This window comes from Rattus norvegicus, chromosome 6, assembly GCF_021556685.1.
Source record: "Rattus norvegicus strain SHRSP/BbbUtx chromosome 6, alternate assembly SHRSP_T2T, whole genome shotgun sequence".
Classification (NCBI taxonomy): domain Eukaryota; kingdom Metazoa; phylum Chordata; class Mammalia; order Rodentia; family Muridae; genus Rattus; species Rattus norvegicus.
In genome coordinates, this window is record NC_141539.1 from 140,069,918 (window position 1) to 140,084,523 (window position 14,606).

At 38.9% G+C, this 14,606-nt stretch overlaps 1 pseudogene; it reads left to right on the forward strand.

Moving 5' to 3' along the window:
• The first annotated feature begins 13,178 nt into the window (after positions 1 to 13,178).
• Rpf2l1 (ribosome production factor 2 homolog like 1) lies at positions 13,179 to 14,096 on the forward strand (annotated as a pseudogene).
• Positions 14,097 to 14,606: the final 510 nt, after the last annotated feature.

The window sequence follows — 14,606 nt, forward strand, 5'->3', positions numbered from 1 at the left end:
ATAAAATAATCTTCCAGCCAAAAATTATCAAAAAATATAAGGAAGAACACTTTTCAAAGGAAAAATCCACCAAGATGTCCTCATAATCCTGAATATCTATGTTCTATATGCAAGGGCAACTACATTTGTAAAAGATAGCTTCTTAAAGCTCAAAGCACGCTGGTGAGATCGGGACACACAGAGGCAGGGTTCATCTAGGACCGGGCACGTCCTGTGTTTGCCTGAGGTCCCACGCCCGAGGATCCCGAACCGCAGCAGCTCTCTGCTCCCAGACCCTGTGGGAAAGAGACCTCACCGCCTGATCAAGTGGGCACTCCTGAGGCTGCAGAGCGGAAGAGACCACCAACACTGCCCACCCCTGCCCACATCCCTGGCCCAAGAGGAAACTGTATAAGGCCTCTGGGCTCCCGTGGGGGAGGGCCCAGGAGCGGCAGGACCCCTGCCTGAGACACTGCCGGAACCTGAGGGAAACAGACCGGATAAACAGTTCTCTGCACCCAAATCCTGTGGGAGGGAGAGCTGAACCTTCAGAGAGGCAGACAAGCCTGGGAAACCAGAAGAGACTGCTCTCTGTACATACATCTTGGACGCCAGAGGAAAACACCAAAGGCCATCTGGAACCCTGGTGCACTGAAGATCCCGGAAGGGGCGGCACAGGTCTACCTGGTTGCTGCCGCCGCAGAGAGCCCTTGGGCAGCACCCCGCGAGCAAACTTGAGCCTCGGGACCACAGATAAGACCAACTTTTCTGCTGCAAGAAAGCTGCCTGGTGAACTCAAGACACAGGCCCACAGGAACAGCTGAAGACCTGTAGAGAGGAAAAACTACACGCCCGAAAGCAGAACACTCTGTCCCCATAACTGACTGAAAGAGAGGAAAACAGGTCTACAGCACTCCTGACACACAGGCTTATAGGACAGTCTAGCCACTGTCAGAAATAGCAGAACAAAGTAACACTAGAGATAATCTGATGGCGAGAGGCAAGCGCAGGAACCCAAGCAACAGAAACCAAGACTATATGCCATCATCGGAGCCCAATTCTCCCACCAAAACAAACATGGAATATCCAAACACACCAGAAAAGCAAGATCTAGTTTCAAAATCATATTTGATCATGATGCTGGAGGACTTCAAGAAAGACATGAACACACTTAGGGAAACACAGGAAAACATTTATAAACAAGTAGAAGCCTACAGAGAGGAATCGCAAAAATCCCTGAAAGAATTCCAGGAAAACACAATCAAACAGTTGAAGGAATTAAAAATGGAAATAGAAGCAATCAAGAAAGAACACATGGAAACAACCCTGGATATAGAAAACCAAAAGAAGAGACAAGGAGCTGTAGATACAAGCTTCACCAACAGAATTCAAGAGATGGAAGAGAGAATCTCAGGAGCAGAAGATTCCATAGAAATCATTGACTCAACTGTCAAAGATAATGTAAAGCGGAAAAAGCTACTGGTCCAAAACATACAGGAAATCCAGGACTCAATGAGAAAATCAAACCTAAGGATAATAGGTATAGAAGAGAGTGAAGACTCCCAGCTCAAAGGACCAGTAAATATCTTCAACAAAATCATAGAAGAAAACTTCCCTAACCTAAAAAAAGAGATACCCATAGGCATACAAGATGCCTACAGAACTCCAAATAGATTGGACCAGAAAAGAAACACCTCCCGTCACATAATTGTCAAAACACCAAACGCACAAAATAAAGAAAGAATATTAAAAGCAGTAAGGGAAAAAGGTCAAGTAACATATAAAGGCAGACCTATCAGAATCACACCAGACTTATCGCCAGAAACTATGAAGGCCAGAAGATCCTGGACTGATGTCATACAGACCCTAAGAGAACACAAATGCCAGCCCAGGTTACTGTATCCTGCAAAACTCTCAATTAACATAGATGGAGAAACCAAGATATTCCATGACAAAACCAAATTTACACAATATCTTTCTACAAATCCAGCACTACAAAGGATAATAAATGGTAAAGCCCAACATAAGGAGGCAAGCTATACCCTAGAAGTGGCAAGAAACTAATCGTCTTGGCAACAAAACAAAGAGAATGAAAGCACACAAACATAACCTCACATCCAAATATGAATATAAGGGGAAGCAATAATCACTATTCCTTAATATCTCTCAACATCAATGGCCTCAACTCCCCAATAAAAAGACATAGATTAACAAATTGGATATGCAACGAGGACCCTGCATTCTGCTGCCTACAGGAAACACACCTCAGAGACAAAGACAGACACTACCTCAGAGTGAAAGGCTGGAAAACAACTTTCCAAGCAAATGGTCAGAAGAAGCAAGCTGGAGTAGCCATTCTAATATCAAATAAAATCAATTTTCAACTTAAAGTCATCAAAAAAGATAAGGAAGGACACTTCATATTCATCAAAGGAAAAATCAAACAAGATGAACTCTCAATCCTAAATATCTATGCCCCAAATACAAGGGCACCTACATATGTAAAAGAAACCTTACTAAAGCTCAAAACACACATTGGACCTCACACAATAATAGTGGGAGATTTCAACACCCCACTCTCATCAATGGACAGATCATGGAAACAGAAATTAAACAGAGATGTAGACAGACTAAGAGAAGTCATGAGCCAAATGGACCTAACGGATATTTATAGAACATTCTATCCTAAAGCAAAAGGATATACCTTCTTCTCAGCTCCCCATGGTACTTTCTCCAAAATTGACCATATAATTGGTCAAAAAACGGGCCTCAACAGGTACAGAAAGATAGAAATAATCCCATGCGTGCTATCGGACCACCACGGCCTAAAACTGGTCTTCAATAACAATCAAGGAAGAACGTCCACATATACTTGGAAATTGAACAATGCTCTACTCAATGATAACCTGGTCAAGGAAGAAATAAAGAAAGAAATTAAAAACTTTTTAGAATATAATGAAAATGAAGGTACAACATACCCAAATTTATGGGACACAATGAAAGCTGTGCTAAGAGGAAAACTCATAGTGCTGAGTGCCTGCAGAAAGAAACAGGAAAGAGCATATGTCAGCAGCATGACAGCACACCTAAAAGATCTAGAACAAAAAGAAGCAAATACACCCAGGAGGAGTAGAAGGCAGGAAATAATCAAACTCAGAGCTGAAATCAACCAAGGATGAAACAAAAAGGACCATAGAAAGAATCAACAGAACCAAAAGTTGGTTCTTTGAGAAAATCAACAAGATAAACCCTTAGCCAGACTAACGAGAGGACACAGAGAGTGCGTCCAAATTAACAAAATCAGAAATGAAAAGGGAGACATAACAACAGATTCAGAGGAAATTCAAAAAATCATCAGATCTTACTACAAAAACCTATATTCAACAAAACTTGAAAATCTTCAGGAAATGGACAATATCCTAGACAGATACCAGGTACCGAAGTTAAATTAGTAACAGATAAACCAGTTAAACAACCCCATAACTCCTAAGGAAATAGAAGCAGTCATTAAAGTTCCCCCAACCAAAAAGAGCCCAGGTCCAGACGGGTTTAGTGCCGAATTCTATCAAACCTTCATAGAAGACCTCATACCAATATTATCCAAACTATTCCACAAAATTGAAACAGATGGATCACTACCGAATACCTTCTACGAAGCCACAATTACTCTTATACCTAAACCACACAAAGACACAACAAAGAAAGAGAACTTCAGACCAATTTCCCTTATGAATATCGAAGCAAAAATACTCAACAAAATTCTGGCAAACCGAATCCAAGAGCACATCAAAACAATCATCCACCATGACCAAGTAGGCTTCATCCCAGGCATGCAGGGATGGTTTAATATAAGGAAAACCATCAACGTGATCCATTATATAAACAAACTGAAAGAACAGAACCACATGATCATTTCATTAGATGCTGAGAAAGCATTTGACAAAATTCAACACCCCTTCATGATAAAAGTCCTGGAAAGAATAGGAATTCAAGGCCCATACCTAAACATAGTAAAAGCCATATACAGCAAACCAGTTGCTAAAATTAAACTAAATGGAGAGAAACTTGAAGCAATCCCACTAAAATCAGGGACTAGACAAGGCTGCCCACTCTCTCCCTACTTATTCAATATAGTTCTTGAAGTTCTAGCCAGAGCAATCAGACAACAAATGGAGATCAAGGGGATACAGATCGGAAAAGAAGAAGTCAAAATATCACTATTTGCAGATGATATGATAGTATATTTAAGTGATCCCAAAAGTTCCACCAGAGAACTACTAAAGCTGATAAACAACTTCAGCAAAGTGGCTGGGTATAAAATTAACTCAAATAAATCAGTTGCCTTCCTCTATACAAAAGAGAAACAAGCCGAGAAAGAAATTAGGGAAACGACACCCTTCATAATAGACCCAAATAATATAAAGTACCTCGGAGTGACTTTAACAAAGCAAGTAAAACATCTGTACAATAAGAACTTCAAGACACTGAAGAAGGAAATTGAAGAAGACCTCAGAAGATGGAAAGATCTCCCATGCTCATGGATTGGCAGGATTAATATAGTAAAAATGGCCATTTTACCAAAAGCAATCTACAGATTCAATGCAATCCCCATCAAAATACCAATCCAATTCTTCAAAGAGTTAGACAGAACAATTTGCAAATTCATCTGGAATAACAAAAAGCCCAGGATAGCTAAAGCTATCCTCAACAATGAAAGGACTTCAGGGGGAATCACTATCCCTGAACTCAAGCAGTATTACAGAGCAATAGTGATAAAAACTGCATGGTATTGGTACAGAGACAGACAGATAGACCAATGGAATAGAATTGAAGACCCAGAAATGAACCCACACACCTATGGTCACTTGATTTTTGACAAAGGAGCCAAAACCATCCAATGGAAAAAAGATAGCATTTTCAGCAAATGGTGCTGGTTCAACTGGAGGTCAACATGTAGAAGAATGCAGATCGATCCATGCTTATCACCCTCTACAAAGCTTAAGTCCAAGTGGATCAAGGACCTCCACATCAAACCAGACACACTCAAACTAATAGAAGAAAAACTAGGGAAGCATCTGGAACACATGGGCACTGGAAAAAATTTCCTGAACAAAACACCAATGGCTTACGCTCTAAGATCAAGAATTGACAAATGGGATCTCATAAAACTGCAAAGCTTCTGTAAGGCAAAGGACACTGTGGTTAGGACAAAACGGCAACCAACAGATTGGGAAAAGATCTTTACCAATCCTACAACAGATAGAGGCCTTATTTCCAAAATATACAAAGAACTCAAGAAGTTAGACCACAGGGAAACAAATAACCCTATTAAAAAATGGGGCTCAGAGCTAAACAAAGAATTCACAGCTGAGGAATGCCGAATGGTGGAGAAACACCTAAAGAAATGTTCAACATCTTTAGTCATAAGGGAAATGCAAATCAAAACAACCCTGAGATTTCACCTCACACCAGTGAGAATGGCTAAGATCAAAAACTCAGGGGACAACAGATGCTGGCGAGGATGTGGAGAAAGAGGAACACTCCTCCATTGTTGGTTGGATTGCAAACTGGTACAACCATTCTGGAAATCAGTCTGGAGGATCCTCAGAAAATTGGACATTGAACTGCCTGAGGATCCAGCTATACCTCTCTTGGGCATATACCCAAAAGATGCCCCAACATATAAAAAAGACACGTGCTCCACTATGTTCATTGCAGCCTTATTTATAATAGCCAGAAGCTGGAAAGAACCCAGATGCCCTTCAACAGAGGAATGGATACAGAAAATGTGGTACATCTACACAATGGAATATTACTCAGCTATCAAAAACAATGACTTTATGAAATTCGTAGGCAAATGGCTGGAACTGGAAAATATCATCCTGAGTGAGCTAACCCAAACACAGAAAGACATACATGGTATGCACTCACTGATAAGTGGCTATTAGCCCAAATGCTTGAATTACCCTAAATGCCTAGAACAAATGAAACTCAAGACAGATGATCAAAATGTGAATGGTTCACTCCTTCTTTAAAAGGGGAACAAGAATACACTTGGCAGGGAAGAGAGAGGCAAAGATTAAAACAGAGACTGAAGGAACACCCATTCAGAGCCTGCCCCACATGTGGCCCATACATGTACAGCCACCCAATTAGACAAGATTGATGAAGCAAAGAAGTGCAGACCGACAGGAGCCGGATGTAGATCGCTCCTGAGAGACACAGCCAGAATACAGCAAATACAGAGGCGAATGCCAGCCACAAACCCCTGAACTGAGAATAGGACCCCCGTTGAAGGAATCAGAGAAAGAACTGGAAGAGCTTGAAGGGGCTCGAGACCCCATATGTACAGCAATGCCAAGCAACCAGAGCTTCCAGGGACTAAGCCACTACCTAAAGACTATACATGGACTGACCCTGGACTCTGACCTCATAGGTAGCAATGAATATCCTAGTAAGAGCACCAGTGGAAGGGGAAGCCCTGGGTCCTGCTAAGACTGAACCCCCAGTGAACCAGACTGTTGGGGGGAGGGGGACAATGGGGGGAGGGTGGGGAGGGGAACACCGATAAGAAAGGGGAGGGGGGAGGGGGATGTTTGCCCGGAAACTGGGAAAGGGAATAACACTCGAAATGTATATAAGAAATACTCAAGTTAATAAAAAAAAAAATCAACTCAAAAAAAAAAAAAAAGCTCAAAGCACATATTGCACCTCACACAATAATAGTGGAGTATCCAACACCCCATTTTCAGCAATGGACAGATGACATAAACAGAAACTAAATATATATATATATATATATATATATATATATATTATATATTATATATATATATATATATATATATATATAGAGAGAGAGAGAGAGAGAGAGAGAGAGAGAAATTAAAAAGAAGTTTTGAACCAAATGGATTTAACAGATATCTATGAATCTTTTCATCCTAAAAGAAAATACTGTCTTCCAGGCACCTCATAGTACTTTCTCCAAAATTGACTACATAATCTGTCACAAAACAGGTCTCAACAGATACAAGAAACTTGAAATAATACCATACATCCTATCACATCAACAAGGACTAAGGCTGATCTTCAGTAACTACAAAAATGACAGAAATCCTATATACACATCGACATTGAGCAATGTTCTACTCAATGTTAACTTGTTCAAGAAAGAAATAAAGAAAGAACTTAAAGACTTTTTAGAATTTAATGAAAATGAAGGTACAACATACTTATGGGACACAATGAAACCAGTGCTCAGAAGAAATATTATAGCTCTGAGTGTTCCAAAGAAAAACTGGAGTGAGCATACGATAGCATCTTGACAGCATACCTAAATGTTCTTGAGCAAAAAGAACCGAATACATGCCAGAAAAGTAGAGGGCAGTAAATAATCAAACTCATGGCTGAAATCAACCATGTAGAAACAAAAAGAACTATACAAAGACTCAACCATAACAGAACTGAAATATTTGGTAAAATCAACAAGAGAGATAAACACTTAGCCTGACTAACAAGACACTTCTTAATTATACTACCAGAGATGTCCTTTTGAAAAGTTGATAAATACCATATAGCACTGTCAGGATTAGGAAGACACGTGGACACTCAGAATGACGATGAGCAAATCTTCAGGATATTATTGTCTTTCATTTCAGGCCCAGGGCAGCTTCTTGCTCCTCTGGCGTTTCTGTCACACTCAGGATGTGGTTGCAACACTGTGTCTAGCAAAAAAAAATTGGTTGCCATGTCTTCAGATGTCAGGCTGCTGGGTTGCATGTAGTCTGTGTTGGACGATGCATCTGCAGTCAGTGTGGCCTTTCTTTTGAACATCTCAGCATATACAGTATTACCATCCTCAGGATCAATCTTTCTAATCCATTCCAGGCCCTGTTTAGGCCTGTGCTTCACCCAGTGCATATAGGAATTTGTAAAGATATAACCAGAAGCCTTGTGAAACAACTTGCCTTGCAGAACAACTATACTGAGGCCTCAGGTCCCCCACACTCAGCCCCAGACTGTTGCAGCTGGACTTCTGAGTTGATCCCTGTAGAAAGAAATGCAAAGTGAATGCCACTGTCAACAGAGTTTATGGTCCCCCCATTTTATGACATGGGAGCCCCTTACCTGTAGTTAGTGCCATGAAGAAGAGGATGATCCAGCAGCATTTCATCATAAGGACTTTGTGATTAAGTAACTGTAGACAAAAAAGTGCTGATGTGTTGTTGTTTGGTATGAATATCCCTGTATTTATCACCATAGACTCACATGGTTTGCATACTCATGAGGCAGAGTCTTCCTTATATAAGAACAATCCAGCTGTAAAAGTAGAGTTCACCTGGGTCAGACAACAGGATGCTGGAATTCAAATCCTAATTCTATCTAATAAACTTTCCTTAAGACAAGTGAAGACCATTTAGATATTATGATATCAGTGTCTAATCTCTCAATTTTAAGTTAGAATTCTAATCTCAGATATTTGCTTGTCTTGATGACACAATTGATTACTGGTAGTTTCAACGAGGATATTGATTCCTGGACATTTAATAAAAACCCTCATTTTTGATAGTTTGTAATCTTTTTCCATATACATGAAAATTATACAAGCATTTCTGAAAGTTTGCAAACCAAAATATTAGAAAAATGACAGCAAATGAACATGCCGCATAATTATGTGCATGCAAATTGTTATTTTTTCAGCATTTTCCATAAGAACTAAATTCCTGAGTCAAAAGTGTCTGTCAACTAACAATTAAGTAACTAAATATGCTATACATACATCACAGCAAAATGTGTTCTTCTGTAATGAATAAGGACTCATTTTTCTTAAATAAATTAAGACCTTTCTAGAAATACAAATACTGTATTGCTCATTCATTTGAAACTTAGATTTTGCACAGTTAGAAAGAATTGTGTATCCAAATATGCAATAAAAGGAAATTCAAACTCTCTAATGAAAAAAAAAGGGCCAAATAGGAATGATAGGTACAAGGAACAGATATGTTGATGTCATGGAGGAAATACCCATTGCACAATATAATTTTAATAAAACATAAACTTATGTGAAGTTCTTTTTATTTTTAAAATATTTTTGTTTATGCCTTGAATTTTCATTTATGACTAAAATCTTTTCCTTGATATCCTTGATCCAATGCCTATCAAAGCTGCCTTATATAGATGAGAAGACTCACAAGAGTCTCACGTGTCCTGCAGACATGACTAAAACATATACACACTTTACTTACTGAACCTCACAGTGAACACGTGCAAAAACTTAAAATTATGGTTAGGAAACTGTCTGTCACATATGTCCAAATTCCCTTTCATTGTTTTTTTCTCCTGCACTCATTATCTCTTATTCTTCCTTGAAGGAGCAAAAAAGAAATTCAAGCTGAGCACCAACTCCTTGATTGAATGACCTGTGTCCAGTACTGATCAATGAATAAGCAGGCATGAGAATTCAGGCCTTGAACTTTCTCCTAGTTTTGCAAGGTCAGACCTGGTTTGCTTTTCATGAGTTGAGGAAGACTTAATTTGCCTGACTTCCTGCAAAAGGAGGAGATCTGGAGTGAAAGCTTTAAAGATACCACTTAGTAGTACAGATACCAGATGTGAAATGAAGCAATTTTTTGGCAATGATACCACTAGAATATCATTTATTTGGGTAAATTATGAAAACTATTTTTGCCTTTTCATCAATAATACCCCTCTGACTACCGTTCCTGCTTCAAAGAAAGTAATAAAATATTTGTAGATTTTAAAGGATTAACATGTAGGTAAATTGTTACGTATACACACACACACACACACACACACACACACATATATATAGCCCATTAGTATACCATTGTACAGTTTTTAAAGTTAATCCTGAGTAATGAAAGAATTAATATTATAAATATATTCTCTAATGTAAAATAATCTAGAAAGTCTCTAACATATATATGTATACATATGTATATATATATACATACATATATATATATATATATTCATATTATATTGAAAGACCCCAGCTTAGCAGCAGTAACGCCATTTTGCAAGGCTGTACTTAAGATGACTGGTTCAGGGAAAGGTTAGAACACTGAGTACACAGCGGCTGCCAAGCAGGATGTGTATGGTTGAAGGCCTGGCAACAGGACAACTGCGGTTGAGCACCTGACAATGAGAAAAGCCCCGGGAGAGGTCCCACACCCTGGTGGGGTGCCGAGTCAGTCGTTATGTTTCAGGAAGGTAGCTAGGAAACTTGCCCCCGGGCTGAATCCTTGCCACATTAGAATCCACCAATTATATCCCTGTAACCATGCATCTGCTTCTATATGCTTGCTTCTGCTCCCCAGAATCCTATAAAAAGCCCATCCTTGGTTCCGTGGGGCGCGCCAGTCCCCCGAGTGACTGAAGCGCCCACAGGTGCCTGTGCCTGTGTATCCCGACAATAAACCAAATCCTCTTGCTGATTGCATCCTGTGGACTCGGTCTGGTCATTGAGTTGGAGGGTCTCCATCCCGAGGGAAAGTTCTCCCTGAGAAATTTTCAATATACACATATGTGTATATATGTATATTACATATTTCTATCTACCTCTATCTATAACTTCTAAACCTATACATCTATATCTAAACATCTTTATGTGGGGTCTATTTGAGTTAACAACATTAGGAGTCAAGTCACTATTTAATGTTCTAACAGTAAGCAAAGCTACCATATGATCACAAAAGAGGTGTGTCTTTATTGTGAATCTCAGGCCATGTTATAGTTCCCCTTCGCCTGATACTATCTGAGGATATAGTATCCATAGTATTTGTGAGTTAGGTTTTAAAATTATGTTTGTTGAAATATTTGCCCATTTCTCCTTAAAACAACCAATGTTCCTTTTTTTGTTTTTCAATTTTGGAATTTATTCTACTAGGGCAAGTGTGGTTTTGGTATCAAAATAGTCCTGTAGATTGTGTCATTTCTATTTCTGTGACAGTCCCAGGAGAGTAATTTAAATTCAAGAGTATAAAGCTAGTGATCTCTAGTCACATCCAGTTTGGGTATTTCAGGAAAAAAAAATAAGCCAGTAGGAATTGGCTCTTGAAAGCTTCACTGGTCAATTATGTTACATGTGGATCAGTGATAGAAGGAAATCCTGGTGGAGTCTTGTCTATTTCTTCTCTTCAAGTTTCTGCCAGGGGTGTGAAGTGAGCACCACCTGCTGACCTGAATTCCTCCTGCAGCAGCGATATTCTTATGTGACCCAGGGCCTTTCTCTGTTCCTGAATAGTCACAGTCACTATATTTATTCATAGGCTTTTGTCTTTATACTTTGGGATTCCTTCAACTAGTTTGTAACTCAATTAACATGAGCAAGAGCTGTCACTAAAGCTGTTGCTTTTCTGTGGAATGTGTTCCCTTGTCTGTCCTCTGTGGGACAGTATCCATTTAGCCTTCCAGAGACTTTATGAGCCTTGGTGGTAGCATACTCTTGGTGGGATCCACCATCTCTGAGGAGAGGAGGGGCCATGAGAGAGAGAGATCTGTGTTTCTGTGTGTGTGTGAGGGGGGTGGTTGTCCAGGCGAGGAACAATCAGGATGTAACATGGGAAATGGAAGATGAAGAAGCCCTGGATTTGAGAGGAAGGGAACTATGAATGAGAGAGATTTCACTGGGGATATTGATGTGTACAGTATTCAGGTAAGAAAATCTCAAAAACATTTTAATTCATATATGTGCTAGTTGCTATGAGAATGGAAAAAATAATTGTCTTACACAATTTGGAAGTAGGGTATTGGCATATACTTTTATGGATAAAAGCTGATAGACAAAGGTAATATTTAATTTATTGGAACAAAGCCAAAGTCAAGAAGCTTAAAACTGCAGCTGTGAAGTATCACCTGATCCAACATGTCAAATAAAGCATTGAATATGTATGACATATGCATTTATTCATTGTCTAAGACAGTTTATACCACAATTTCTCATTTTGTGTTTCTCTATATATCGCTCTGAACTTTCTGTGAACACAGATTAAAAATATGTTTTATCTCCAAATTAAAAGTAAATCATGAAGGAAATCTCAGCTCAGATCTAACAGTATGCTGAGTGGTCTGTGTTCAGTGCTATACTGAATGGGAGGACATGAGAATCCATGGCTTCCATCCGCTGTCAGAGCTGTGAGGTCAGGGCTGGTATGGTTTTCAAGAACAGAGGGAGGCCTTGTGTGCCTTTCCTACTTCTGCATTATAAGCTCTGAATTGAGATTATTAGTCATGTGAATGTATAGTGCAGTTGAATAAACTAAGAACTGGTAAAGGATTTGAAAAGTATGTATTCTTTAGTGTGTATTTGTATTATAATTTAATGTCTTACTTTATTATATTGTTGACCATAGATACAACTCTCTCTGCTTTATGTGTTTATATTATAATACACTTGTAGTGAGAATTTTATTCTTTCAAAAAACCCAGAATTATTATAATATCTTTTTTGTTTTTCTTCCATGTGCAGGAGATGGGGCTGTTTCAGAATGTCCCCTGCTCTTAACTGTGACTTGCCTTATCCTCTAGCAGAAGCATGACTTTGCTAGCTGCAGATACTCGGTGCATGTGTGTGACATTTGGAATTCTGGGAAAATCTCAGAGGCTATGTACTTGCTGGAACACTGAGAGGTGGGATTGGTCCATGTTGGTCATTGGTGGAGGCTGTTTAGTTGTTTGTTGTTGTTTTGTTGTTTGTTAAGAATTAGTGGGCAAAAAAGAAATAAACAATTAGATCTCTTTCAGGTGAAGATTAAACCTGCCTCAAGGAACTTAACACCCCTAATTAGCAGGAAGTAGTCTAAATAAAACATTGCCGCCTCTTACCTCTACTATTTTTCTATCCCATCCAGTGTTATGGGATTTGAAAGGAAAAAAAAGGGGGGGGCGATGGAGAAGGAAAAAAAATTACCCATAAAATAGTCAACATCCGGGGTTCGGGATTAGGCTCAGTGGTAGAGCACTTGCCTAGCAAGTGCAAGGCGCTGAATTCGGTCCCCAGCTCCAAAAAAAAAATGAAAAAAAAAAAAAAAAAGAATAGTCAACCCCCAACAACATACAGTGTTGATAAATTTAGGAGAAGAAATAAAGATTATGAATGTTGAATGCAGATATTAAAATAAAAAAATTGGTTTCGGCTTCCCGGAAGTGATAGGCATTCGCTAAGAGATCCAGTAGCAATGGATGCTTTGGACAAAGTCCTAAAGCCTAAAACAAAAAGGGCTAAGAGATTCCTTGAGAAGATGGAGTCAAAACTCAGTGAAAATATTAAGAATGCCATGATGATTAAAGATGGGAGTGTGAATGCAAGGGTGACACAAGTACTCAGAGACATGTATGCCCGGAAGAAACCATATGGAGTTCTCTATAAAAATAAAAATATTACAAGACCATTTGAGGATCAGACCTCACTGGAGTTCTTTTTAAAGAAGTCAGACTCTTCTCTATTCATGTTTCGCTCCCATAATAAGAAGAGGCCCAATAATCTAGTAATAGGTCGTATGTATGACTACCATGTGCTGGATATGATTGAACTAGGGATTGAGAAATTTGTGTCTCTGAAAGATACTAACACAAGTAAGTGCCCCGAGGGAACAAAGCCCATGTTGATATTTGCTGGTAATGATTTTGATGTAAAAGAAGACCACAGAAATATAAAAAATCTTATTGATTTCTTCAGAGGCCCCACAGTGTCAAACGTCCGTCTGTCTGGATTAGAGTATGTTCTGCACTTCATGGCACTGAATGGGAAGGTTTACTTTCGAAGCTGCAAGCTGCTGCTGAAGAAAACTGGGTGCAGAAGACCCCGAATCGACCTAGAAGAGATGGGGCCGTCTTTGGAGCTGGTTGTGAGGAGGACACACTTAGCATCAGACAAACTTTATAAGCTGTCCATGAAAGTGCCCAAAGCTCTCAAGCCTAAGAAGAGGAAGAATATCTCTCAGGATACTTTTGGTACAACGTTTGGAAGGATTCATATGCAGAAGCAAGACCTAAGCAAACTACAGACAAGGAAAGTGAAGGGGTTAAAGAAGCGGCCTGCAGAGAATGGGATAGAAGACTAGGGGAAGAAATTAAAGAGAATTAAGAAAAATTAATGAACCTTACTGGCAGCAGCACCTTCTTGTGTTATTTACTAAAGAGAATTGTTCTAATCAAGGCTGTTTGGTTTTCTGATAAGACTTTGTGGCTTATTTGGATAGGGTGAGGGTGTGACAAAATTTCACACTGTAGCCAAGGCTGGCATCACCTCCCAAGTGCTGTCATTTACCATCATAGCCAGCATATTGTATATTTCTATAATATTATTTATTATGTAAAACTTTAAAAAGAAAAGAAATTGGTTTCAATTGATATTTAGCTTAGTGCTGATTTATGAAAAAGATGTGGTACTAAGCATGCAGATTTGAAAAATAAAGATATGTAACTTTATATATATAATGTATATATATACATACATATGTACTTTTGTAAATAAATTTTTTAATATTTGACCTTCTGTGTCTCTTACTATTTGTTTATGTATTTACTTATTTATTCATTTATTCATTCACTTTGTTGTGGATCATGCCTTTTAATAGTGCCTAAATATTTTTCATGGCCTACAT